This window comes from Pleurodeles waltl, chromosome 10 (assembly GCF_031143425.1).
Source record: "Pleurodeles waltl isolate 20211129_DDA chromosome 10, aPleWal1.hap1.20221129, whole genome shotgun sequence".
Lineage (NCBI taxonomy): Eukaryota > Metazoa > Chordata > Amphibia > Caudata > Salamandridae > Pleurodeles > Pleurodeles waltl.
This window is the reverse complement of record NC_090449.1, coordinates 2,887,959-2,915,014: the sequence shown is the minus strand read 5'-3', so window position 1 is coordinate 2,915,014 and position 27,056 is coordinate 2,887,959. Positions and strand designations below refer to the sequence as shown.

The following is a 27,056-nucleotide window of genomic DNA, read 5'->3' as shown; positions in this document are numbered from 1 at the left end:
ATCTGGACCTGGCAGGGTCAGGAGGGGTCGGAGGATGGTGATCAGGGGCTGAGCAGTCAAGAGGAGTCAGAAGTCATTGCACAGCAGGGGTTTGGTTGGTGATCTGGGGGTTGGGTTTAGGAGGGGTCAGAGGTCATTGCACAGCAGGAGTTGGTTGGTGATCTGGGGCTGGGTGGGAGGGGGTTCAGAGGGGTCGGAGGTCTTTGCACAGCTAGAGCTGGTTGGTGATCTGGTGGGTGGGTTTAGGAGGGGTCGGAGATCATTGCACAGCAGGTGTTTATTGGTGATCCGGGGTGGGGGGTCAGGAGGGGTCGGAGGTCATTGCACAGCAGTGGTTGGTTGGTGATCTTGGGGTTGGGTTTAGGAGGGGTCAGAGGTCATTGCACAGCAGGAGTTGGTTGGTGATCTGGGGCTGGGTGGGAGGGGGTTCAGAGGGGTCGGAGGTCTTTGCACAGCTAGAGCTGGTTGGTGGTCTGGTGGGTGGGTTTAGGAGGGGTCGGAGATCATTGCACAGCAGGTGTTTATTGGTGATCCGGGGTGGGGGGTCAGGAGGGGTCGGAGGTCATTGCCCAGCAGGGGTTGGTTGGTGATCTGGGGGTTGGGTTTAGGAGGGGTCAGAGGTCATTGCACAGCAGGAGTTGGTTGGTGATCTGGGGCTGGGTGGGAGGTGGTTCAGAGGGGTCGGAGGTCTTTGCACAGCTAGAGCTGGTTGGTGATCTGGTGGGTGGGTTTAGGAGGGGTCGGAGATCATTGCACAGCAGGTGTTTATTGGTGATCCGGGGTGGGGGGTCAGGAGGGGTCGGAGGTCATTGCACAGCAGGAGTTGGTTGGTGATCTGGGGGTTGGGTTTAGGAGGGGTCAGAGGTCATTGCACAGCAGGAGTTGGTTGGTGATCTGGGGCTGGGTGGGAGGAGGTTCAGAGGGGTCGGAGGTCTTTGCACAGCTAGAGCTGGTTGGTGATCTGGTGGGTGGGTTTAGGAGGGGTCGGAGATCATTGCACAGCAGGTGTTTTTTGGTGATCCGGGGTGGGGGGTCAGGAGGGGTCGGAGGTCATTGCACAGCAGTGGTTGGTTGGTGATCTGGGGGTTGGGTTTAGGAGGGGTCAGAGGTCATTGCACAGCAGGAGTTGGTTGGTGATCTGGGGCTGGGTGGGAGGGGGTTCAGAGGGGTCGGAGGTCTTTGCACAGCTAGAGCTGGTTGGTAATCTGGTGGGTGGGTTTAGGAGGGGTCGGAGATCATTGCACAGCAGGTGTTTATTGGTGATCTGGGGTGGGGGGTCAGGAGGGGTCGGAGGTCATTGCCCAGCAGGGGTTGGTTGGTGATCTGGGGGTTGGGTTTAGGAGGGGTCAGAGGTCATTGCACAGCAGGAGTTGGTTGGTGATCTGGGGCTGGGTGGGAGGGGGTTCAGAGGGGTCGGAGGTCTTTGCACAGCTAGAGCTGGTTGGTGATCTGGTGGGTGGGTTTAGGAGGGGTCGGAGATCATTGCACAGCAGGTGTTTATTGGTGATCCGGGGTGGGGGGTCAGGAGGGGTCAGAGGTCATTGCCCAGCAGGGGTTGGTTGGTGATCTGGGGGTTGGGTTTAGGAGGGGTCAGAGGTCATTGCACAGCAGGAGTTGGTTGGTGATCTGGGGCTGGGTGGGAGGGGGTTCAGAGGGGTCGGAGGTCTTTGCACAGCTAGAGCTGGTTGGTGATCTGGTGGGTGGGTTTAGGAGGGGTCGGAGATCATTGCACAGCAGGTGTTTATTGGTGATCCGGGGTGGGGGGTCAGGAGGGGTCGGAGGTCATTGCACAGCAGGGGTTGGTTGGTGAGCTGGGGGTTGGGTTTAGGAGGGGTCAGAGGTCATTGCACAGCAGGAGTTGGTTGGTGATCTGGGGCTGGGTGGGAGGGGGTTCAGAGGGGTCGGAGGTCTTTGCACAGCTAGAGCTGGTTGGTGATCTGGTGGGTGGGTTTAGGAGGGGTCGGAGATCATTGCACAGCAGGTGTTTATTGGTGATCCGGGGTGGGGGGTCAGGAGGGGTCGGAGGTCATTGCACAGCAGGGGTTGGTTGGTGATCTGGGGGTTGGGTTTAGGAGGGGTCAGAGGTCATTGCACAGCAGGAGTTGGTTGGTGATCTGGGGCTGGGTGGGAGGGGGTTCAGAGGGGTTGGAGGTCTTTGCACAGCTAGAGCTGGTTGGTGATCTGGTGGGTGGGTTTAGGAGGGGTCGGAGATCATTGCACAGCAGGTGTTTATTGGTGATCTGGGGTGGGGGGTCAGGAGGGGTCGGAGGTCATTGCACAGCAGGGGTTGGTTGGTGATCTGGGGGTTTTGTTTAGGAGGGGTCAGAGGTCATTGCACAGCAGGAGTTGGTTGGTGATCTGGGGCTGGGTGGGAGGGGGTTCAGAGGGGTCGGAGGTCTTTGCACAGCTAGAGCTGGTTGGTGATCTGGTGGGTGGGTTTAGGAGGGGTCGGAGATCATTGCACAGCAGGTGTTTATTGGTGATCCGGGTTGGGGGTCAGGAGGGGTCGGAGGTCATTGCACAGCAGGGGTTGGTTGGTGATCTGGGGGTTGGGTTTAGGAGGGGTCAGAGGTCATTGCACAGCAGGAGTTGGTTGGTGATCTGGGGCTGTGTGGGAGGGCGTTCAGAGGGGTCGGAGGTCTTTGCACAGCTAGAGCTGGTTGGTGATCTGGTGGGTGGGTTTAGGAGGGGTCGGAGATCATTGCACAGCAGGTGTTTATTGGTGATCCGGGGTGGGGGGTCAGGAGGGGTCGGAGGTCATTGCACAGCAGGGGTTGGTTGGTGATCTGGGGTTGGGTTTAGGAGGGGTCAGAGGTCATTGCACAGCAGGAGTTGGTTGGTGATCTGGGGCTGGGTGGGAGGGGGTTCAGAAGGGTCGGAGGTCTTTGCACAGCTAGAGCTGGTTGGTGATCTGGTGGGTGGGTTTAGGAGGGGTCGGAGATCATTGCACAGCAGGTGTTTATTGGTGATCCGGGGTGGGGGGTCAGGAGGGGTCGGAGGTCATTGCACAGCAGGAGTTGGTTGTTGATCTGTGGTTGGGGCGTTAGGATGAGTCGGAGGTCATTGCACATCAGGTGTTGATTCTTGATCTGGGGTGGGGGGGTCAGGAGGGGTCGGAGGTCATTGCACAGCAGGTTTTGGTTGGTGATCTGTAATGGGGGGTCAGGAGGAGTCGGAGGTCATTGTAAAGCAAGTGTTGGTTTGTGATCTGGGGCTGGGTTGGAGGGGCGTTCAGAAGGAGTCAGATGGAGCACAGCAGGGGTTGGTTGGTGATTTCGAGGTGGGTGGGAGGGAGGTTCAGGAGGGGTCTGAGGTCAGGGCACAGCATGGGTTAGTTTGTGATCTGGGGTGGGGGGTTAGGAGGAATCGAAGGTCATTGTACAGCGGGGTTGGTTGGTAATCTGGATGGTGTGAGGGGGTTCAGGAGGGGTCAGAGGTCACTGACCAGCAGGGGTCGGTTGGTAATCTGGGGCTGGCGAGGTCAGGAGGGGTTCAGAGGTCATTGCACAACAGGAGTTGGATGTTGATCTGGGAGGTGTGAGGGGGGTTCAGGAGGGGTCAGAGGTCATTGACCATCAGGAGTTGGTTGGTGATCTGGGGTTCGGGGGTCATGAGGGGTCAGACGTCATTGCACAGCAGGGGTTGGTTGGTGATCTGGAGGTTCAGGAGGGGTCAGAGGTTATTGCACAGCAGGGGTTGGTTGGTGATCTGGGTTGGGGGTTAAGGAGGGTCGGAGGTCACTGCACAGCAGGAGTTGGTTGGTGATCTGGGGTGGGGGTTCAGGAGGGGGTCAGAGGTCATTGCACAGCGGGAGTTGGATGGTAACCTGAGGTGTTTGAGGGGGCTTTCAGGAGGGGTCAGATGTCTTTGCACAGCAGGGGTTGGTTGGTGATCTGGGGTGGGGATTCAGGAGGGGTCAGAGGTCATTGTATAGTAGGAGTTGGATGGTGATCTAGGGTGTTTGAGGGGGTTCAGGAAGGGTCATAGGTCATTGCACAGCAGGGGTTGGTTGGTGATCTGGGGTTAGGAGGGGTTGGAGGTCATTGCACAGCAGGAGTTGGTTGGTGATCTAGGGTGGGGGGTCAGCGGGGTCCGAGGTCATAGCACAGCAGGTGTTGGTTGGTGATCTGGGGTTGGGTTCAGGAGCGGTTCAGAGGTCATTGCATAGCAGGAGTTGGATGGTGATCTGGGATGGGGGTTCAGGAGAGGGTCGGAGGTCATTGCACAGCGGGAGTTGGATGGTAACCTGGGGTGTTTGAGGGGGCTTTCAGGAGGGGTCGGAGGTCATTGCACAGCAGGGGTTGGTTGGTGATCTGGGGTGGGGATTCAGGAGGGGTCAGAGGTCATTGTATAGTAGGAGTTGGATGGTGATCTAGGGTGTTTGAGGGGGTTCAGGAAGGGTCAGAGGTCATTGCACAGCAGGGGTTGGTTGGTGATCTGGGGTTAGGAGGGGTTGGAGGTCATTGCACAGCAGGAGTTGGTTGGTGATCTAGGGTGGGGGGGTCAGCGGGGTCGGAGGTCATAGCACAGCAGGGGTTGGTTGGTGATCTGGGGTTGAGTTCAGGAGCGGTTCATAGGTCATTGCACAGCAGGAGTTGGATGGTGATCTGGGGGATGCGAGGAGGGTTCAGGAGGGGTCGGAGGTCATTGCACAACAGGAGTTGGTTGGTGATCTGGGGTTAAGAGGTCATTGCACAGCAGGAGTTGGATGGTGATCTGGGGTAGGGTTCAGGAGGGGTTCAGAGGTCATTGCACAGCAGGAGTTGGATGGTTATCTGGGGGATGTGAGGGGGGTTCATGAAGAGTCGGAGGTCATTGCATAGCAGGGGTTGCTTGGTGATTTGGGGTGGGGGTTCAGGAGGGTTCGGAGGTCATTGTAGAGCAGAATTTGGATGGTGATCTGGGGTGTTTGAGTGGGGTTCAGGAAGGGTCAGAGGTCATTGCACAGCATGGGTTGCTTGGTGATCTGGGGTCAGGAAGGGTCGGAGGTCATTGCACAGCAGGAGTTGGTTGTGATCTAGGGTGGGTGGTCAGAGGTCATAGCACAGCAGGGGTTGGTTGGTGATCTGGGGTTGGGTTCAGGAGGGGTTCAGAGGTCATTGCACAGCAGGAGTTGGATGGTGATCTGGGGTAGGGTTCAGGAGGAGTCGGAGGTCCTTGCACAACAGGGGTTGGTTGATGATTTGGGGTGGGGGTTCAGGAGGGGACGGAGGTCATTGTACAGCAGGAGTTGGACGGTGATCTGGGGTGTTTGAGGGGGTTCAGGAAGGGTCAGAGGTCATTGCACAGCTGGGGTTGATTGGTGATCTGGGTTCAGGAGGGGTCGGCGGTCATTGCACAGCAGGAGTTGGTTGGTGATCTAGAGTGGGGGTCAGCGGGGTCAGAGGTCATAGCACAGCAGGCGTTGGTTGGTGATCTGGCGTTGGGTTTAGGGGGGGTTCAGAGGTCATTGCACAGCAGGAGTTGGATGGTGATCTGGGAGATGCGAGGGGCGTTTAGGAGGGGTCGGAGGTCATTGCACAGCAGGAGTTGGATGTGATCTGGGGTAGGGTTCAGAGGTCATTGCGCAGCAGGGGTTGGTTGGTGATTTGGGGTGGGGGTTCAGGAGGGGATGGAGGTCATTCTACAGCAGGAGTTGGACGGTGATCTGGGGTGTTTGAGGGGAGTTCAGGAATGGTCAGAGGTCATTGTACAGCAGGAGTTGGTTAGTGATCTAGGGTGGGGGTCAGTGGGGTCAAAGGTCATTGCACAGCAGGATTTGGAAGGTGATCTGGGTGATGCGAGGGGGGTTCAGGAGGGGTTCAGAGGTCTTTGCACAGCAGGGGTTGGTCCTCACTTCACCAGAGGTCTCTACTCTCACCACAGGACGGCGGTATCTCTCAGCCTCCTGTTTCCCCGCCCTCCGTGCCCTGCGCACCTCTGTCTCTCCTCTGAGTGTGATCCTCGTCCCTTCCCCTTCACCCTCAGAGCCGCCTCTCTCTCTTCTCCTTGCACAGTTACTTCTCTCTCCTTTTGGGCTCTGCACTCCCTTCCTCTCGCTCCCTCCCCCTCAAGTCATCCCTTTCTTTCCATGTCCTCTTCGGCTCTTTCTCCCCCATCCACTTTATTAAGTTACTTCCCCATCTCCCTCTCCCTCCCCTCTCATCCCTCCTGCCTTCTCAGCTCTCCCCACTCCCCACCTCTTTTTTTTTTGCAGTTTATGTAGCGCGAGCTCGACCCGAAGGTACTGAAGCGCTTTACACGAGCACCAGTCCCGTCACACCAGGACACCTTCGTGTTTTGGTAGCGGGGGAGACGGAGTGATCTGCCCAGGATCACAGGGTGTTGAGCGGTGCCCGAGACTCAACCTGGTTGCTCAATTCCCACCTCAGCAGCTCTGGCTGTAGCCCCCCCCCCCAAAACACTACGAGACTTCACTAGCCCCGCCCCTCACACAGGAGCCCCCATCCTCTGCCACCTCCTGCATCTCTGGCTTTCTTCCCTCCACCTCTGATGTCACCTCCTTCACCCTCCGACCTCCACTTCTTCCTCAGTCTCTCCTCCTCTCCTCCCTCTCTTCTACCCTTCCTTCCCTCCTCCCTTCGTTCCTCCTACCCCCTCCCTCCCTCCCGTCTCCTCTCCTCCCTCTCTTCTACCCTTCCCTCCCTCCTCTCCTTCCTCCCTCCTACCCTTCCCTCCCTCCTCCTCTCCTCCCTCTCTTCTACCCTTCCCTCCCTCCTTCTCTCCTCCCTCCTTCTACCCTTCCTCCCTCCTTCTCTCCTCCCTCCTACCCTTCTCTCCCTCCTTTCCTCCCTCCCTCCTCTCCTTCGTCCCTCCCACCCTTCCCTCCCACCTCCTCTCCTCCCTCTCTTCTACCCTTCCCTCCCTCCTCCTCTCCTCCCTCTTTCCTACCCTTCCCTCCCTCTTTCTCTCCTCCCTCCCTCCTACCCTTCCCTCCCTCCTTCTCCCCTCCCCCCTCCTACTCTTCCGTCCCTCCTTCTCTCCTCCCTCCCATCTACCCTTCCCTCCCTCCTCCTCTCCTCCCTTTCTTCTACCCTTCTTTCCCTCCTTCTCTCCTTCCTCCCTCCTACCTTCCCTCCTCCTGTCCTCCCTCCCTCCTATCCTTCCCTCCCTCCTCTCCATCCTCCCTCCTACCCCTCCCTCCTCCTCTCCCTCTCTTCTACCCTTCTCTCCCTCCTCCCTTCCTCCCTCCTACCCTTCCCTCCCTCCTCCTATCCTCCCTCTCTTCTACCCTTCCCTCCCTCCTTCTCCCCTCCCTCTCTCTTACCCTTCCCTCCCTCCTCCTCTACTCCCTCTCTTCTACCCTTCCCTCCCTCCTCCCTTCCTCCCTCCTACCCTTCCCTCCCTCCTCCTCTCCTCCCTCTCTTCTACCCTTCCCTCCCTCCTTCTCCCCTCCCTCTCTCTTACTCTTCCCTCCCTCCTCCTCTCCTCCCTCCTACCCTTCCCTCCCTCCTCCTCTCCTCCCTTTCATCTACCCTTCTCTCCCTCCTCCTCACCTCCCTCCCACCTACCTTCCCTCCTCCTGTCCTCCCTCCTCCTACCCTTCCCTCCCTCCTCCTCTCCTCCCTTTCTTCTACCCTTCTTTCCCTCCTTCTCTCCTTCCTCCCTCCTACCTTCCCTCCTCCTGTCCTCCCACCCTCCTAACCTTCCCACCCTCCTCTCCATCCTCCCTCCAACCCCTCCACCTCCCTCTCCCTCTCTTCTACCCTTCTCTCCCTCCTACCTTCCTCCCTCCTACCCTTCCTCCCTGCTATTCTCCTCCCTCTCTTCTACCCTTTCCCTCCCTCCTTCTCCCCTCCCTCTCTCTTACCCTCCCCTCCCTCCTCCACTACACCCACCTCAACCCTCCCCCCCCCTCCCTCCACCCACCTACCCTTCCCTCCCTCCTCCTCTCCTCCCTCTCTTCTACCCTTCCCTCCCTCCTTCTCCCCTCCCTCTCTCTACTCTTCCCTCCCTCCTCCTCTCCTCCCTCTCTCCTACCCTTCCCTCCCTCCTCCTCTCCTCCCTTCTTCTACCCTTCTCTCCCCTCCTCCACCTCCCTCCCTCCTACCACTTCCGTCCTCCACTCCTCCCTCTCTACACCCTTCCCTCCCTCCACCCTTCCTCCCTCCTACCCTTCCCTCCCTCCTCCTCTCCTCCCTCTCTTCTACCCTTCCCTCCCTCTTTCGCCCCTCCCTCTCACATACCCTTCCCTCTCTCCTCCTCTCCACCCTCTCTCCTACCCTTCCCCACTTCCTTCTCTCCTCCCTCCCTCAACCCTTCCCACCCTCCTCCTCTCCTCCCACCTACCCTTCCCACCCTCCTCACCACCCTCCCTCCTCTCCTTCTTCCCACCTACCCTTCCCTCCCACCTCCTCTCCTCCCACTCATCTACCCTTCCTTCCCTCCCTCCACCTCACCACCCTCTCTCCTACCCTTCCCTCTCTCCTCCTCACCTCCATCCCTCCTACCCTTCCCTCCCTCCTTCTCCCCTCCCCCTCTCCTACTCTTCCCTCCCTCCTTCTCTCCTCCTCCCTCCCACCCACCTTCCCTCCCACCTCCTCTCCTCCCTTTCTTCTATCCTTCTTTCCCTCCTTCTCTCCTCCCTCCCTCCTACCTTTCCTCCTCCTGTCCTCCCTCCCTCCTATCCTTCCCTCCCTCCTCTCCATCCTCCCTCCTACCCCTCCCTCCTCCTCTCCCTCTCTTCTACCCCTCTCTCCCTCCTCCCTTCCTCCCTCCTACCCTTCCCTCCCTCCTCCTCTCCTCCCTCTCTTCTACCCTTCCCTCCCTCCTTCTCCCCTCCCTCTCTCTTACCCTTCCCTCCCTCCTCCTCTACTCCCTCTCTTCTACCCTTCTCTCCCTCCTCCCTTCCTCCCTCCTACCCTTCCCTCCCTCCTCCTCTCCTCCCTCTCTTCTACCCTTCCCTCCCTCCTTCTCCCCTCCCTCTCTCTTACTCTTCCCTCCCTCCTCCTCTCCTCCCTCTCTCCTACCCTTCCCTCCCTCCTCCTCTCCTCCCTTTCTTCTACCCTTCTCTCCCTCCTCCATCTCCTCTCCTCCCTCCCTCCTACCTTCCCTCCTCCTGTCCTCCCTCCCTCCTACCCTTCCCTCCCTCCTCTCCATCCTCCCTCCTACCCCTCCCTCCTCCTCTCCTCCCTCTCTTCTACCCTTCCCTCCCTCCTCCCTTCCTCCCTCCTACCCTTCCCTCCCTCCTCCTCCCCTCCCTCTCTTCTACCCTTCCCTCCCTCCTTCTCCCCTCCCTCTCTCTTACCCTTCCCTCCCTCCTCCTCTCCTCCCTCTCTCCTACCCTTCCCTCTCGTCTTCTCTCCTCCCTCCCTTCTACCCTTCCCTCCCTCCTCCTCTCCTCCCTCCTACCCTTCCCTCCCTCCTCTCCTCCCTCCCTCCTCTCCTTCGTCCCTCCTACCCTTCCCTCCCACCTCCTCTCCTCCCTCTCTTCTACCCTTCCCTCCCTCCTCCTCTCCTCCCTCCTACCCTTCCCTCCTCCTTCTCCCCTCCCCCTCTCCTACTCTTCCCTCCCTCCTTCTCTCCTCCCTCCCACCCACCCTTCCCTCCCTCCTCCTCTCCTCCCTTTCTTCAACCCTTCTCTCCCTCCTCCTCTCCTCCCTCCCTCCTACCTTCCCTCCTACCCTTCCCTCCCTCCTGTCCATCCTCCCTCCTACCCCTCCCTCCTCCTCTCCTCCCTTTCTTCTACCCTTCCCTCCCTCCTCCTCTCCTCCCTCCCTCTTACCCTTCCCTCTCTCCTTCACCCCTCCCTCTCTTCTACCCTTCCCTCCCTCCTCTCCTCCCTCCCTCCTCCCCTCCCTCACTCCTCTCCTCCCTCTGTCCTACCCTTCCCTCCTTCCCCTCCTCCCTGTCTCCTACCCTTCCCTCCCTCCTCCTCTCCTCTCTCTCTCCTACCCTTCCCTCCCTCTTACTCTTCCCTCTCTCCTTCACTCCTCCCTCTCTTCTACCCTTCCCTCTCTCCTCCTCTCCTCCCTCCCACCTACCCTTCCCTCCCTCCTCCTCTCCTACCCTTCCCTCCCTCCTCCTCTCCTCCCTTCTATCCTTACCTCACTCCTTCTCTCCTCCCTCCCTCCTACCTTCCCTCCTCCTCTCCTCCCTCCCTCCTACCCTTCCCTCCCTCCTCCTCTCCTCCCTCCCTCCTACCTTCCCTCCCTCCTCCTCTCCTCCCTCTTTTCTACCCTCCCCTCTATCCCTCCCTCCTCCTCTCCTCCCTCTCTTCTACCCTTCCCTCCCTCCACCTCTCCTCCCTTCCCTCTCTCCTTCTCGCCTCCCTCCTTCTACCCTTCCCTACCTCCTGCTCTCCTGCTCTCTCTTCTTCCCTTCAGTCCATCCCTCCTTTTCTCCTCCCTCTCTTCTATCCTTCCCTCCTCTCTCTCCTTCGTTCCTGCTCTCTCTTCCACCCTTAGGTCCCTTCCTCCTTCTCTCATCCCTCTCTTCTATCCTTCCCTTCCTGCCTCCCTCCCTCCTTCTCTCCTACCTCTCTTCTACACTTCCCTCCTCTCTCTCCTTTGTTCCTGCTCTCTCTTCCATCCTTCAGTCCCTTCCTCCTTATCTCCTCCCTCTCTTCTATCCTTCCCTTCCTCCCTCCCTCCTTCTCTCCTCCCTCTCTTCTACCCTTCCCTCCTTTCTCTCCTTTGTTCCTTCTCTCTCTTCCACCCTTCAGTCCCTCCCTCCTTCTCTCCTCCCTCTCTTCTATCCCTTCCTCCCTCCCTCCTTCCTTCTCGCATGCCCTCCACTTCCCTCTCTCCCTCTTCTCCTCTCTCTCTGCGATGCCTGCCTCCCTCTCCCCACCTCTGCCTCTCTTCCCTCCTCCCTCCCCGCCCCCCCTAAGCCCCTCCCTCGGTCCATCCCTCTCTCCTCCCAGGGACCTGCCCTCATAGACGGGGAGGCGAGCAGAGAGCTCAGAGCACCTGAGGGACCCGAAGGCGCCCTCCGCCCTCCACGACCCCCTACGCTCCCACCTGTCCATGGCCGCCCCCGGGGGACCAGACTGGATGTGCTTGAGCCCCCCCGGACCGAGCCCCGGAGTCTGACCGGTCCGGGAGTGACCCCCCGCCCCGGAGGTGCCGGTGTCTGTCCCGGCCGCAGGCCCCCGAGCTGTCTCTTCTTCACTCCAACTCTCCCGGAACTCTCTGCAACTCTCCCCGGACTGTCTCTCGTCTCCCCTGTCTCTCCCTTCAACCCACCTCGACTGTCTCTCCATCTCTCCTCTGAGTGTCCTATCCCCTGTCTCTCCAGCTCCCCCCTGTCTCTCCAACTTTCCTCTGAGTATCTTTCCTTTTCTCCACTGTCTCTGCTCTCCAGCTCTTCCCTGACTGTCCTTCCAACATTCCTGTAACTGTCTCTGCTTCCCTCACTGCAGCTCGCCTCTCATTCTCTGCAACTTTTTACTGACTTTCTCTCCAACTCTCCCCGTCTCTTCTTCTCTTCCCTGTCTCTCTTTCTCTCCCCGTCTCTTCTTCTCTTCCCTGACTGTCTCTCCTTCTCTCCCCTGTCTCCTCTTCCCTGGCTGTCTCTCCTTCTCTTCCCTGGCTGTCTCTCCTTCTCTTCCCTGGCTGTCTCTCCTTCTCTTCCCTGGCTGTCTCTTCTTCTCTTCCCTGACTGTCTCTCCTTCTCTCCCCTGTCTCTTCTTCCCTGACTGTCTCTCCTTCTCTTCCCTGGCTGTCTCTCCTTCTCTTCCCTGGCTGTCTCTCCTTCTCTTCTCTGCTTCAGACTTTGCTCTACTGCGCTTTCACTTGGCCCAGGACCCACTTGGACTTTGGTGCAGCTCCTTTCCTACGTCGGTGAAGCTCTACTTTGGACTTTTGTGGAGTTTCTTTGTAGACCTCGGCGGAGCTCCCTTTTGGACCTCGGCGCAGCTCCTTTTTCACTTTGAGGTATTTATTTATACATTGTTTAAAGCCCTGGTTTCATGAGATTATGTAGTCGAGCTGAGCTATTAGAGTTTTTATCATTGGTGTCGAGGTGGTGGCTGTGGACATTGTCTAGGCTGTGGACATTGTCTAGGCTGAGGAGATGATCTGGGCTGTGGACATTGTCTAGGCTGAGGAGATGATCTGGGCTGTGGACATTGTCTAGGCTGAGGAGATGATCTGGGCTGTGGACATTGTCTAGGCTGAGGAGATGATCTGGGCTGAGGACATTGTCTAGGCTGAGGAGATGATCTGGGCTGTGGACATTGTCTAGGCTGAGGAGATGATCTGGGCTGTGGACATTGTCTAGGCTGAGGAGATGATCTGGGCTGTGGACATTGTCTAGGCTGAGGAGATGATCTGGGCTGAGGACATTGTCTAGGCTGAGGAGATGATCTGGGCTGAGGACATTGTCTAGGCTGAGGAGATGATCTGGGCTGAGGACATTGTCTAGGCTCAGGAGATGATCTGGGCTGAGGACATTGTCTAGGCTGAGGAGATGATCTGGGCTGAGGACATTGTCTAGGCTGAGGAGATGATCTGGGCTGAGGACATTGTCTAGGCTCAGGAGATGATCTGGGCTGAGGACATTGTCTAGGCTGAGGAGATGATCTGGGCTGAGGACATTGTCTAGGCTGAGGAGATGATCTGGGCTGAGGACATTGTCTAGGCTCAGGAGATGGTCTGGGCTGTGGGGATGGTCTGGGCTCAGGAGTGTTCTCTCTGTAGTATGGGGTGTTTTTTATACGTGATGTGTTCTGTCTGTACGTGGTATGTTTTGTACGTGGTGTGTTGTCTGTTGTACGTGGTATGTTTTATACGTGGTGTGTTCTGTCTGTAGTACGGGGTGTTTTTTCTGTTCTACATGGTGTATTCTGTCTGTATGTGGTGTGTTGTGTCTCTGTGGTATGTTCTGTCTGTACATGGTGTGTTGCCCGTTGTACATGGTGTGTTGTCTGTACGTGGTGTGTTGTCTGTTGTACGTGGTGTGTTCTGTGTGTAGTAAGTAGTGTGCTGTCTGTTACTTGTGGTGTGTTGTGCTTGTACATGGTGTGGTCTGTCTATACGTGGTGTGTTCTGTCTGTTGTACGTGGTGTGTTGTCTGTACCTGGTGTGTTGTCTTTGGTGTGTTGTGCCTGTACGTGGTGTGCTCTGTCTGTATGTACTGTGTGGTGTGTTATTTGTTGTATGTTGTGTTTTGTACATGGTGTGTTGTCTGATGTACGTTGTGTGTGCTGTCTGTATGTGGTGTGTTGTCTGTACGTAGTGTGTTCTGCCTGTATGTGGTGTGTTGTCTGAATCTGGTGTGTTCTTCCTGTATATTGTGTGTTGTCTGTACCTGGTATGTTGTCTGTGGTGTGTTGTGCCTGTACATAGTGTGTTCTGTCTGTAATACTTGACGTGCTATCTGTTGTATGTTGTGTTTTGTACGTGGTGTGATGTCTGTTTTACATGGTGTGTTCTGTCTGTACGTGGTGTGTCCTGTCTGTTGTACGTGGTGTGCTGTCTGTTGTATGGGGTGTGTTCTGTCTGTACGGGGTGTGTTCTGTCTGTGTGTGGTGTGTCCTGTCTGTACGTGGTGTGTTGTCTGTTGTACATCGTGTGTTCTGTTTGTACATGGTGTGTTCTGTCTGTAAATGGTGTGTTGTCTGCACATGGTGTGCTGTCTGTTGTCTGTGATGTTTTCTCTTTACGTGGTGTGTTCTGTTTGTAGTAAGTGGTGTGCTGTCTGTTGCTAGTGTTGTGCTTGTATGTGGTGTGATCTGTCTGTATGTGGTGTGTTCTGTCTGTAGTAAGTGGTGTGTTGTCTGTTGTACGTGGTGTGTTCTCTCTGTACGTGGTGTGTTCTGCTTGCATGTGGTGTGTTGTCTGTTGTACGTGGTGTGTTCTGTCTGTGGTACGTGGTGTGTTGTCTGTTAGACGCGGTGCGTTCTGTCTGTATGTGGTGGTTTATGTCTGTATGTGGGTATTCAGTTTGTATGTGGTGTGTTGTCTGTTGTAGGTGGTATGTTGTGTCTGTATGTGGTGTGTTGTCTGTTGTACGTGGCATGTTCTGTCTGTATGTGGTGTGTTGTCTGTTGTACGTGGTGTGTTCTGCCTGTATGTGGTGTGTTCTGTCTGTAGTAAGTGGTATGGTGTCTGTACGTGGTATGTTCTGTCTGTTGTCTGTGGTGTGTTGTATGTTGTACCTGGTGTGTCCTGTCTGTACATGGTGTGTTTTCTGTTGTACGTGGTGTGTTTTCTGTTGTACGTGGTGTGTTGTGTGTATATGGTATGTCGTCTGTATGTGGTAGGTTCTGTCTGTACATGGTGTGTTGTCTGTTGTACTTGGTGTGTGTTGTACATGGTTTGTTCTGTTTGTTGTTTGTGATGTGTTCTGTCTATTGCATGTGGTGTGTTCTGTCTGTATGTGGTGTGTTGTCTGTTGTACGTGGTGTGTTCTGCCTATAGTAAGTGTTATGGTGTCTGTACGTGGTATGTTCTGTCTGTTGTCTGTGGTGTGTTGTATGTTGTACCTGGTGTGTCCTGTCTGTACGTGGTGTGTTTTCTGTTGTACGTGGTGTGTTGTGTGTATATGGTGTGTTGTCTGTACGTGGTAGGTTATGTCTGTACATGGTGTGTTGTCTGTTGTACTTGGTGTGTGTTGTACATGGTGTGTTCTGTTTGTTGTTTGTGATGTGTTCTGTTTGTTGTTTGTGATGTGTTCTGTTTGTTGTTTGTGGTGTGCTCTGTCTGTATGTGGTGTGTTCTGTCTTTTGTACCCGATATGTTGTCTGTTGCACGTGGTGTGTTTTGTCAGGGGACTGGCACACCTAGGCTCCTGGTGGGTAAATATCTGGGGGTATCAAGGGACTGGCACACCTGGTCTCCTGGTGGGTGAATATCTTGTGGCACCGAGGGGCTGTCACACCTGGGCTCCTGGTTGGTAAATATCTGGTGGCACCGAGGGGCTGGCCCATCTGGACTCCTGATAGGTAATTATCTGGTGGCACCAAGCGACTGGCACTCCTGGGCTTCTGGTTGGTAAATATCTGGTGGCACCGAGGGGCTGGCACCCGTGGGCTCCTGATCGGTAAATATCTGGTGGCACCGAGGGGCTGGCACACCTGGGCTCCTGGTGGGTAAATATCTGGTGGCACCGAGGGGCTGGCACACCTGGTCTCCTGGTGGGTAAATATCTTGTGGCACCGAGGGGCTGGCACACCTGGGCTCCTGGTGGGTGAATATCTGGTGGCACTGAGGGGCTGGCACACCTGGGCTCCTGATGGGTAAATATCTTGTGGCACCGAGGGGCTGGCACACCTGGACTCCTGGTGGGTAAATATCTTGTGGCACCGAGGGGCTGGCACACCTGGGCTCCTGGTGGGTGAATATCTGGTGGCACCGAGGGGCTGGAACACCTGGGCTCCTGGTGGGTAAATATCTTGTGGCACTGAGGGGCTGTCACACCTGGGCTCCTGGTTGGTAAATATCTTGTGGCACCGAGGGGCTGTCACACCTGGGCTCCTGGTGGGTACATATCTGGTGGCACCGAGGGGCTGGCACACCTGGGCTCCTGGTGGGTACATATCTGGTGGCACCGAGGGGCTGGCACACCTGGTCTCCTGGTGGGTAAATATCTGGTGGCACCAAGGGACGGGTCCATCTGTACTCCTGATACGTAACTATCTGGTGGCACCGAGGGGCTGGCACTCCTGGACTCCTGGTGGGTAAATATCTGGTGGCACTGAGGGGCTGGCACACCTGGGCTCCTGGTGGGTAAATATCTTGTGGCACCGAGGGGCTGGCACACCTGGGCTCCTGGTGGGTAAATATCTGGTGGCACCGAGGGGCTGGAACACCTGGGCTCCTGGTGGGTAAATATCTGGTGGCACCGATGGGCTGGAACACCTGGGCTCCTGGTGGGTAAATATCTGGTGGCACCGAGGGGCTGGAACACCTGGGCTCCTGGTGGGTAAATATCTGGTGGCACCGAGGGGCTGGCACACCTGGGCTCCTGGTGGGTAAATATCTTGTGGCACCGAGGGGCTGGCACACCTGGGCTCCTGGTGGGTAAATATCTTGTGGCACCGAGGGGCTGGCACACCTGGGCTCCTGGTGGGTAAATATCTTGTGGCACCGAGGGGCTGGCACACCTGGGCTCCTGGTGGGTAAATATCTTGTGGCACCGAGGGGCTGGCACACCTGGGCTCCTGGTGGGTAAATATCTGGTGGCACCGAGGGGCTGGCACACCTGGGCTCCTGGTTGGTAAATATCTTGTGGCACCGAGGGGCTGGCACACCTGGGCTCCTGGTGGGTAAATATCTTGTGGCACCGAGGGGCTGGCACACCTGGGCTCCTGGTGGGTAAATATCTTGTGGCACCGAGGGGCTGGGTAAATATCTTGTGGCACCGAGGGGCTGGCACACCTGGGCTCCTGATGGGTAAATATCTGCTGGCACCGAGGGGCTGGCACACCTGGGCTCCTGGTGGGTAAATATCTGGTGGCACCGAGGGGCTGGCACACCTGGGCTCCTGATGGGTAAATATCTTGTGGCACCGAGGGGCTGGCACACCTGGGCTCCTGGTGGGTAAATATCTGGTGGCACCGAGGGGCTGTCACACCTGGGCTCCTGGTTGGTAAATATCTTGTGGCACCGATGGGCTGTCACACCTGTGCTCCTGGTGGGTAAATATCTTGTGGCACCGAGGGGCTGTCACACCTGGGCTCCTGGTGGGTAAATATCTGGTGGCACCGAGGGGCTGGCACACCTGGTCTCCTGGTGGTTAAATATCTTGTGGCACCGAGGGGCTGGCACACCTGGGCTCCTGGTGGGTAAATATCTGGTGGCACCGAGGGGCTGGCACACCTGGGCTCCTGGTGGGTAAATATCTGGTGGCACCAAGGGACGGGTCCATCTGAACTCCTGATACGTAACTATCTGGTGGCACCGAGGGGCTGGCACACCTGGGCTCCTGGTGGGTAAATATCTGGTGGCACCGAGGGGCTGGCACTCCTGGGCTCCTGGTGGGTAAATATCTGGTGGCACCGAGGGGCTGGCACACCTGGGCTCCTGGTGGGTAAATATCTGCTGGCACCGAGGGGCTGGCACACCTGGGCTCCTGGTGGGTAAATATCTGCTGGCACCGAGGGGCTGGCACACCTGGGCTCCTGGTGGGTAAATATCTTGTGGCACCGAGGGGCTGGCACACCTGGGCTCCTGGTGGGTAAATATCTGGTGGCACCGAGGGGCTGGCACACCTGGTCTCCTGGTGGGTAAATATCTTGTGGCACCGAGGGGCTGGCACACCTGGGCTCCTGGTGGGTAAATATCTGGTGGCACCGAGGGGCTGGCACTCCTGGGCTCCTGGTGGGTAAATATCTTGTGGCACCGAGGGGCTGGCACACCTGGGCTCCTGGTGGGTAAATATCTTGTGGCACCGAGGGGCTGGCACACCTGGTCTCCTGGTGGGTAAATATCTGGTAGCACCGAGGGGCTGTCACACCTGGGCTCCTGGTGGGTAAATATCTGGTGGCACCGAGGGGCTGGCACACCTGGACTCCTGGTGGGTGAATATTTCTTGTCACTAGGAGATTGGCACACGTGGGCTCCTGATCGGTAAATATCTTGTGGCACTGAGGGTCTGGCACACCTGGGCTCCTGGTGGGTAAATATCATGTGGCACAGAGGGACTGGCACATCTGGTCTCCTGGTGGGTAAATATCTTGTGGCACTGAGGGTCTGGCACACCTGGGCTCCTGGTGGGTAAATATCTGGTGGCACCGAGGGGCTGGCACACCTGGGCTCCTGGTGGGTGAATATCTGGTGGCACTGAGAGGCTGGCACACCTGGGCTCCTGGTGGGTAAATATCTGGTGGCACCGAGGGGCTGGCACACCTGGGCTCCTGGTGGGTGAATATTTCTCGTCACTAGGAGATTGGCACACGTGGGCTCCTGATGGGTGAATATCAGCTGGCACCAGGGGACTGGCACACCTGGCAGACCCTTCCCTGGAGCCTGTCCGTGGCACCTCATGGTGACAACCAGATGTTGAAAGTGGTGCCCCCGCTGACGGCATTAGAGCAACCAGGACCTGAGTCTTGACATGTAGAGGGTTTCAGTTGTAGATTTACACCTACGTGTCTCGTTATTTCATTTCAGGATCCCCCTCCCAGACTGTGCAACAGTCAGAGAGTAAAGGTGAACCCCTAGCAACGTACACGTGTTACCATTGACACAAGTGTACATGCAGATAGTGCACCAGCAAACGAGGAGTATGGTGAACCCCTAGTAATGCACACGTGTTACCATTTACACAAGTGAGCATGCGGATTGTGCACCAGCAGCCGCAGAGCATGGTGAACTCCTAGTAACGTACACGTGTTACCATTTAGGCACCTGTACATGCAGATAGTGCAACAGCAGCCGAGGAGCATGGTGAACTCCTAGTAATACACATGTTACCATTTATGCATTTGCATATGCAGAAGAGGGGGTCTGTAAATATACATACATGCATGTGAGGCAGAGGGTCTGTAAATACACATCTAGGTATGTGATTCGGGGGTTTCTAAATACACATCCATGCATGTGAGTCGGGGTTTGTAAATACACATCCATGCATGTGAGTCGGGGGATCTCTGAATACACATCTGTGCATGTGAGGCGGGATCTGTAAACACACATCCATGTATGTGAGGCAGAGGGTATTTAAATACACATCTATGCATTTGAGGCGGGGGTCTGTAAATACACATCAATGCATGTGAGGCGGGGGTCTGTAAATACACATCTATCCATGTAAGGTGGGGAGTTTGTAAATACACATCTATGCATGTGAGGCAGAGGGTCTGTAAATACACATCCATGCATGTGAGGCGGGGGGGTCTGTAAATACACATCTATGCATGTGAGGTGGGGAGTTTGTAAATACACAGCTCTGCATTTGAGGCGGGGGTCTGTAAATACTCATCTATTTATGTGAGTCAGAGGGTCTGTACATACACATCCATGCATGTGAGGCGCGGGTCTGTAAATACACATCCATGCATGTGAGGCGGAGGGTCTGTAAATACATGTGAGGCAGAGGATCTGTAAATACACATCCATACTTGTGAGGCGGAAGGTCTGTAAATACACATCTATGCATGTGAGACGGGGTATGTAAATACACATCAATGCATGTGAGACAGGGTCTGTGAATACACATCAATGCATGTGAGACGGAATCTGTAAATATACATCTATGCATGTGAGGCGGGGTCTGTAAATACACATCCATGCATGTGAGGCGGGGGTCTGTAAATACACATACATGCATGTAAGGTGGGGTCTGTAAATACATATCTATGCATGAGAAGCGAGGTCTGTAAATACACATCTATGCATGTGAGGCAGAGGGTCTGTAAATACACATATGTGCATGTGAGGCACAGGGTCTGTAAACACACATCCATGCAGGTGAGACGAGGGTCGGTAAATACACATCTATGCATGTGAGGCAGAGGGTCTGTAAATACACATCTCTGCATGTGCGGCGGGGGGCCTGTAAATACACATTTAAGTATGTGAGACGGGTTCTGTAAATACACATCCATGCATGTGAAGCGGGGTCTGTAAATATACATCTATGCATTTGAGGCAGGGGTTTGTAAATACACATCCATGCATGTGAGGCAGAGGATCTGTAAACACACATCTATGCATGTGAAGCGGGGGGTCTGTAAACACATCTGTGCATGTGAAGCGGAGGTCTGTAAATATACATCCATGCATGTGAGGGGGGTCTGTAAATATACATCTATGCATATGAGGCGGGGGTCTGTAAATACACATCCATGCATGTGAGGCAGAGGGTCTGTAAACACACATCTATGCATGTGAAGCAGGGTCTGTAAACACACATCTATACATGTGAAGCGGAGGTCTGTTAATATACATCCATGCATGTGAGGGGGGTCTGTAAATACACATCTATTTATGTGAGTCAGAGGGTCTGTAAAAACACATCTATGCATGTGAGGCGGAGGGTCTGTAAATACACATCAATGCATTTGAAGAGGGGATCTGTAAATACACATCCATGCTTGTGAGGCGGAAGGTCTGTAAATACACATCTATGCATGTGAAGCGGGGGTCTGTAAATACACATCTATGCATGTTAAGCGGGGTCTGTAAATATACATCCATGCATGTGAGGCAGAGAGTCTGTAAATACACATCTATGCATGTGAGGCGGGGGTCTGTAAATACACATCCATGCATGTGAGGCACGGGTCTGTAAATACACATCCATGTATGCGAGGCGGGGTCTGTAAATACACGTCTATGCATTTGAGGGGGGTCTGTAAATACACATCCATGCATGTAAGACGGGGTCTGTAAATACACATATGTGCATGTGAGGCAGAGGGTCTGTAAACACATCAGTGCAGATGAGGCGGGAGTTTGTGAATATAGATCCATGCATTTGAGGCGGGGTCTGTAAATGCACATCCTTGCATGTGAGGCAGGGGTCAGTAAATACACATCCGTGCATGTGAAGTGGGAGTCTGCAAAGACGCATCTGTATGTGAGGCAGAGGGTCTGTAAATTCACATCTATGTATGTGAGTCGGGGTTGTAAATGCACATCTATGCATGTGAGGTGGGTGTCTGTAAATACACGTCTAAGCATGTGCGTCAGGGGATCTGTAAACACATCCATGCATGTGAGGCGGGGTCTATAAATACACATCTATGCATGTGAGGCGGGGTCTGTAAATACACATCCATGCATGTGAGGCCAAGGTCTGTAAATACACATCTATGCATGTGAGACGAGGTCTGTAAATACACATCTATGCGTGTGAAGCGGGGGTCTGTAAATATACATCCATGCATGTGAGGTGGAGGTCTGTAAATACACATCCATGCATGTGAGGCGGGATCAGTAAATACACATCTGTGCATGTGAGGTAGGGGGTCTGTAAATACACATCTATGCATGTGAGGCGAGGTCTGTAAATACACATCTATGCGTGTGAAGCGGGGGTCTGCAAATATACATCCATGCATGTGAGGCGGGGGTCTGTAAATTCACATCTATGCATGTGAGGCAGGATCTGTAAATACACATCTGTGCATGTGAGGCGGGATCTGTAAATACACATCTGTGCATGTGAGGTGGGGGGTTTGTAAATACACATCTATGCATGTGAGGCGGGGTCTGTAAATACACATCCATGCATGTGAGGCCAAGGTCTGTAAATACACATCTATGCATGTGAGACGAGGTCTGTAAATACACATCTATGCGTGTGAAGTGGGGGTCTGTAAATATACATCCATGCATGTGAGGTGGAGGTCTGTAAATACACATCCATGCATGTGAGGCAGGATCAGTAAATACACATCTGTGCATGTGAGGTAGGGGGTCTGTAAATACACATCTATGCATGTGAGGCGAGGTCTGTAAATACACATCTATGCGTGTGAAGCGGGGGTCTGCAAATATACATCCATGCATGTGAGGCGGGGGTCTGTAAATTCACATCTATGCATGTGAGGCAGGATCTGTAAATACACATCTGTGCATGTGAGGCGGGATCTGTAAATACACATCTGTGCATGTGAGGTAGGGGGTTTGTAAATACACATCTATGCATGTGAGGTGAGGTCTGTAACTACACATCTATGCATGTGAGTCGGGGGTCTGTAAATAAGTTAAATATGTTTGACGCAGGGGGTCTGTTAATATGTTAAATATCTTTTTATGTGAGGCAGGGGTCTGTAAATATGTTAAATATCTATATTTGGGGCGCATGGGTCTGTAAATATGTTAGATAGCTTTACATGGGATGCAGGGGTCTGTAAATATGTTAAATATCTTTGCATGTGATGCAGGGGTCTGTAAATATGTTATGTTTATACGTGTGAGGCAGGGGTCTGTAAATACGTGAAAAATCTATAGGTGTGAGGCAGGGGGTTTGTACATTAATTAAATATATATACGTGTAATGCAGGGGGTCTGTAAATATGTTCAATATCTATAGGTGTGACGCAGGGGTCTGTAAATAAGTTAAGTATCTTTGCATGGGATGCAGGGGTCTGTAAATATGTTCAATATCTATAGGTGTGACGCAGGGGTCTGTAAATAAGTTAAGTATCTTTGCATGGGATGCAGGGGTCTGTAAAAATGTAAAATATCTATACGTGTGAAGAAGGGGGCCTTTAATTAAATGAAATATATATATACGTGCGACGCAGGGGTCTGTAAATATGTTAAATAAGTTAAATGTCTTTGGATGGGATGCAGGGGTCTGTAAATATGTTAAATAACTTTGCATGAGATGCATGGGTCTGTAAATATGTTAAATACCTATACAAGTGAGGCAGGGGTCTGTTAATAAGTGAAATATCTATAGGTATGAAGCAGGGGGTCTGTAAGTAAGTTAAATATCTATACGTGAAAGGCAGGGGTCTGTAAATACGTTAAATATCTTTGCATGTAAGACATGGGTCTGTAAACATGTTAAATATCTATACGTGTGACACAGAGGTCTGTAAATAAGTTAAATATATGAAGGTGTGACACAGAGGTCTGTAAATACGTTAAATAGCTATACGTGTGACGGAGGGGTCTGTAAATTAAATATCTATAGCTGTGACGTAGTGATCTGTAAATAAGTGAACAATCTATACATGTGAGGCAGGGGTCTGAAGATCGGTTAAATATCTATATGTGTGGTGCAGAGGTCTGTAAATAACTTAAATATCTATATGTGGGACGCAGAGTCTGTAAATAAGTTAAATATCTATACATGTGAGGAAAGCGTCTGTAAATAAATTAAATATCTATACGTTTGAGGCAAGGGGTCTGTAAATAAGTTAATTATTTAAACGTGTGACGCAGGGGTCTGTAAATACGGCAAATATCTATACGTGTGCACAGGGGTTCTGTAAATAACTTAAATATCTATATGTGTGATGCAGGGGTCTTTAAATACGTTAAATATCTATACGTGTGAGGCAGGGGGTCAAGTTAAATGTCTATACGTGTGTGGCAGGGGGTCTGTAAATAAGTAAAGGTCTGTGCATGGGATTCAGGGTTCTGTAATGAGGTTAAGGGTCTGTAAATAAGTAAAGGTCTGTGCATGGGATGCAGGGTTCTGTAATGAGGTTAAGGGTCTGTAAATAAGTAAAGGTCTGTGCATGGGATGCAGGGGTCTGTAATGAGGTTAAGGGTATGTAAATATGTTAAAAGTCTATGCCTGGGGTGCAGGGTCTATAAATAAGTGAAATATCTATGCATGGTGTGCAGGGTATGATGTCAGTTAAATACCTATATATCCGAGGAAGGGGTCTTTAAGTTATGCAACTGTCGAAAGATGAGACCGCTGTAAGTATGTTCGATGTTTTTCTATGTAGGACAGAGGGTCGGTGAGGTAAGGGGTCTATATATAAGTTGGGTATGTATGTGAGACAGGATCTGTAAGTAAGACAGATGTCTGTGTGTGTCTCCACCCTCTAAGAAATGCATTATGAGGGTTGATGTGGACAGAGTCTGTGTAAGGCCTGGTATGTCTACCTCAAACTAACTCCAGTCCAATAAAATAAACTCTCACAAGCCGGAATTCCAGATTAAACCTTATAGATTTGTTCAAAATTAGGATCATTACAGAAGGCAAAAAGCAGTTGTCAATTATGAATTAGCTGAAATCCAAACCAGCGCGTCACACTTCGTGAGAGTCTCCCGCAAGCAAGTCAACAGCCAAAACCAAATATGAGCAAAAAAACAGACTGACGTGGAGGCTGCTCAGAGAGGCAGAGGACGGCCGGCTCGGATCTCCAAAACACCTTCTCTTTTAGGGTTTTAAAAAATAGACATATTTGTAGCATGAGCTTAGGTGAGCGAGTTGTACTAATAAGATTCTTGGGCACAACCAATCACTGAAGACCACGCCTACTTCCCAATGAGTCTGATTGGTCAACGATTCCACCAACAGAAGGAGATGCAGAGGGACTGGTCCTAGGAAGCATCTTACAGCAGCAGGTGTCACCGGCGCGCGCCCCAGGGGATGCACACCTGGGACATGTCACTCAAGAGATGCTCAGGTGCCCGGATCATGACTGCCCCAGTGGATGCACACCTGGGACATGTCACTCAAGAGATGCTCAGGTGCCCGGATCATGACTGCCCCAGTGGATGCACACCTGGGACATGTCACTCAAGAGATGCTCAGGTGCCCGGATCATGACTGCCCCAGGGGATGCACACCTGGGACATGTCACTCAAGAGATGCTCAGGTGCCCGGATCATGACTGCCCCAGTGGATGCACACCTGGGACATGTCACTCAAGAGATGCTCAGGTGCCCGGATCATGACTGCCCCAGTGGATGCACACCTGGGACATGTCACTCAAGAGATGCTCAGGTGCCCGGATCATGACTGCCCCAGTGGATGCACACCTGGGACATGTCACTCAAGAGATGCTCAGGTGCCCGGATCATGACTGCCCCAGTGGATGCACACCTGGGACATGTCACTCAAGAGATGCTCAGGTGCCCGGATCATGACTGCCCCAGTGGATGCACACCTGGGACATGTCACTCAAGAGATGCTCAGGTGCCCGGATCATGACTTGTCTCTTAATCAAGCATCTTCTAAAAGAGAACACACGTGACCAGCTTGTGCGGAGCATGTTACATAACATTATGTTCATATAATGCAGCTTCCAATGTCCGTTCACCCGCGGGATGGTCTCGGGGTTTAATCAAAGGGCCCCGAATGGCACAGGGGCAAAGTCCTGGCCTTGGAGTCCGTGCAGAACAGAAATGAATGCAATTTATTATTTCAGAGGCCACGAGCTAAGCTTCTATTTCGTCTATTTTCTGAAGTGGAAAAGCGCAGAACCCCTCATTGACATAAAAAATAAATATTTATTTCTGCAAACAGTCCCAGTTCTCAGTGGAAGAAACTGAGGCCTGACCATCAGACTAACCTGCCTACATGAAGCATTCGCACAGAGAGGCTGTGCAAGGCAGATGTGTGGAGGGGCCGAATGTGAGATACAGAGGGCTACGACTGACAGCTGTGTGTGTGAGGCTGCATCAGTGACAGATGTATGTGTGAGTGACAGGTGTGTGTGTTAGGCTCCATGAGTGACATCTGTGTATGTGAGGCTTTATGAGTGACAGCTGTGTCTGTGAGGCTGTGTGAGTGACAGGTGTGTGTGAGGCTGCATGAGTGACAGGTGTGTGTGTGAGGCTCCATGAGTGACATCTGTGTATGTGAGGCTTTATGAGTGACAGCTGTGCGTGTGAGGCTGCATGAGTGACAGGTGTGCATGTGAGGCTGTGTGAGTGACAGGTGTCTGTGTGTGAAACTGTATGAGTGACAGGTGTGTGTGTGAGGCTGCATGAGTGACATCTGTGTATGTGAGGCTTTATGAGTGACAGCTGTGTGTGTGAGGCTGTGTGAGTGACAGGTGTGTGTGAGGCTGCATGAGTAACGTGTGTATGTGAGACTGTATGACTGACAGGTGTGTGTGTGTGAGAAGCTGTATGAGTGACAGATGTGTGTGTGAGGCTGCATGAGTGACAGGTGTGTGTGTGTGAAGCTGTATGAGTGACAGGTGTGTGTGTGAGGCTGCATGAGTGAAATCTGTGTATGTGAGGCTTTTTGAGTGACAGCTGTGTGTGTGAGGCTGCGTGAGTGACAGGTGTGTATGTGAGGCTGTATGAGTGACAGGTGTGTGTGTGAGGCTGCATGAGTGACAGGTGTGTGTGTGTGAGGCTGTATGAGTGACAGGTGTGTATGTGAGGCTGTATGAGTGACAGGTGTGTGTGTGAGGCTGCATGAGTGACAGGTGTGTGTGTGTGAGGCTGCATGAGTGACAGGTGTGTGTGTGTGAGGCTGTATGAGTGACAGGTGTGTGTGTGTGATGCTGCATGAGTGACAGATGTGTGAGGCTGTATGAGTGACGTGTGTGAGGCTGCATGAGTGACAGGTGTGTGAAGCTGTATGAGTGACAGCTGTGTGTGTTAAGCTGTATGAGTGACAGCTGTGTGTGTGAGGCTGTATGAGTGACAGGTGTGTATGTGAGGCTGTATGAGTGACAGGTGTGTGTGTGAGGCTGCATGAGTGACAGGTGTGTGTGTGTGTGAGGCTGTATGAGTGACAGGTGTGTGTGTGTGATGCTGCATGAGTGACAGATGTGTGAGGCTGTATGAGTGACGTGTGTGTGTAAGGCTGCATGAGTGACAGGTGTGTGAAGCTGTATGAGTGACAGCTGTGTGTGTTAAGCTGTATGAGTGACAGCTGTGTGTGTGAGGCTTTACGAGTGACAGCTGTGTGTTTGAGGCTGCATGAGTGACAGGTGTGTATGTGAGGCAGGGAGAGCCAGCTGTCAAAAAGATTTTGAGGACCTCAAACAGGCCATGTTCTCGTCACTTCAATGTTGAAACAGACCACAAACCCCTTCCATGGCTCAAACAGATGAAGGGAGAAAACCCCAAATCGTTGAGGTGGTCCATCTCCCTACAGGGAATGGACTATACAGTGGAACATACACCTGGGAGTAAGCACTCCAGTGCAGATGGACTCTCCAGGTAATTCCACTTAGACTATGAGGAGTCATCTGGGCAAGGTTAGCCGTCTTGTCCTTCGTTTGGGGGTGGGGGGGGGGACTTGTGTAGGAAAGTGCCCTCTTTCTTGGCATGGTTAACCCCATTTTCTGCCTGCTGTCAGTGTGTTTGACTGTGTCTACTGGGATCCTGCTAAGCAGGACCCTAGTAGTTTTGCTCTCTCCTGTAAATTGTACCTTTTTCTTTCCACAGTTGGCATACTGGCCCCCCCCATGTAAGTCCCTAGTATATGGTACCTAGGCCCCCAGGGCATTGGGGTTCCAGGGGATCCCTATGGGCTACAGCAGTTATTCTGTCACCTATAGAGAGCCCATGCAGAGGATTCTGTAGGCCTGCATTGCGCCCTTTCACTACAGGTGTAGGACGCTGGCCTGGTGTCTGGTGGGTACCTGTGGTACTTACACCTTATACCAGGTCCAGGTATCCCCTCTCAGTGAGGTGTAGGCAGCGCCTAGAAGCCAGGCGCTCTAGAGGTAGCTGTGGATGAGCAGCCAAGGCTTATCTAGGAGACACGCAAAGCTCATGCAATACCAC

The 27,056-nt window shown here is 53.5% G+C and overlaps 1 protein-coding gene across 1 annotated transcript in view; it reads left to right on the top strand.

Annotated features, from left to right (window-relative positions):
• The first annotated feature begins 10,891 nt into the window (after positions 1-10,891).
• LOC138260864 (semaphorin-3F-like) overlaps positions 10,892-27,056 on the top strand; it is a 447,618-nt gene continuing 431,453 nt past the window's right edge. The window contains exon 1 of the mRNA XM_069209297.1: positions 10,892-11,876. The gene's annotated coding sequence lies outside the window, so the exon portion shown is untranslated. The remainder of the gene's footprint in view (positions 11,877-27,056) is intronic.